This window comes from Bos taurus, chromosome 5, assembly GCF_002263795.3.
Source record: "Bos taurus isolate L1 Dominette 01449 registration number 42190680 breed Hereford chromosome 5, ARS-UCD2.0, whole genome shotgun sequence".
In the NCBI taxonomy this organism is placed as follows: domain Eukaryota; kingdom Metazoa; phylum Chordata; class Mammalia; order Artiodactyla; family Bovidae; genus Bos; species Bos taurus.
Genome location: NC_037332.1, coordinates 97,836,633 through 97,837,532, shown reverse-complemented (window position 1 = coordinate 97,837,532; position 900 = coordinate 97,836,633). Strand labels below are relative to the sequence as shown.

General features: G+C 44.8%; 1 non-coding gene across 1 annotated transcript; it reads right to left on the bottom strand.

Annotated features, from left to right (window-relative positions):
- Positions 1 to 372: 372 nt before the first annotated feature.
- TRNAQ-UUG (transfer RNA glutamine (anticodon UUG)) lies at positions 373 to 445 on the bottom strand. The gene has a single exon. It is a non-coding gene; the product is annotated as a tRNA-Gln (tRNA).
- Positions 446 to 900: the final 455 nt, after the last annotated feature.

Here is a 900-nt window from a genome sequence, read left to right as displayed (position 1 = left end):
GTTTTGGAAGGAAATAAGCCAACAAAACAGCACCAGAGACTAAGGGAGCATTCCTTTTCCAGCTCTCTTCCTAAAGAGCTAGCAAGGTGACACATCCTAAAGTGGGTATTGAGATTATTACCACTATGCCACAGAGTTTCAGGCACCAGGAGGATTTATTCTCTTCCTTCCACCCTTCTTTCCCCTAGAGTTTATTTTCTCTCTTTCCCATGGTAAACCAAGATTGTCCAGCATGTTAATGTGGACAAACATGTTTGTTCCAAAAATTGCAGTGCCATTCAGAAGCAAGAAAGAGCAACTCTCCCGTTAGTCTTTTTGGGGGTTTGTTTTGTTTGTTTGTTTGGCCATACTGCATGGCTTGTGGGATCTTAGTTCCCTGATCAGGGACTGAACCTGGGCCCTTGGCAGTCAAAGTGCCAAGTCCTAATCACTGGACCATCAAGGAATTTCCTCATTAGTCTATTTTATAACCTTAGATCAATGCTGCGACCTTCTTATTTTGAAATGTGGGCTCAAAATAATACATTTATAGAACATTGGCGCGTATGAGGTCCAAAGAGCTTTTATCCAATACCCTCATCCTTTCGGTGAACAATAAAGGTCTCGGAGAGGGGAAAAGACCTTCCTACGATCCCACAAAGCTGGTGGCAGAGCCCAAGAGTCTCGGCCCCCAAGCACTCTGTCCAGACTCCAAACTGATGCTCTTGCCAATGCCCCACCATTGTAACAGCCTTTTTGCCTGAATGCCTCCTAGGTGTGTCATGAAGACAAATTACTCTCTGGCTGTATGGCTCTTGAATTGTTTGGATAAACACTGAGTGTCAGTGTGCCTGATGGGCCCTAGTGGGAACTAAAGCTGAGAAGAAATGAAGCCCACCTTGGCAAAAACCATGGACAGAA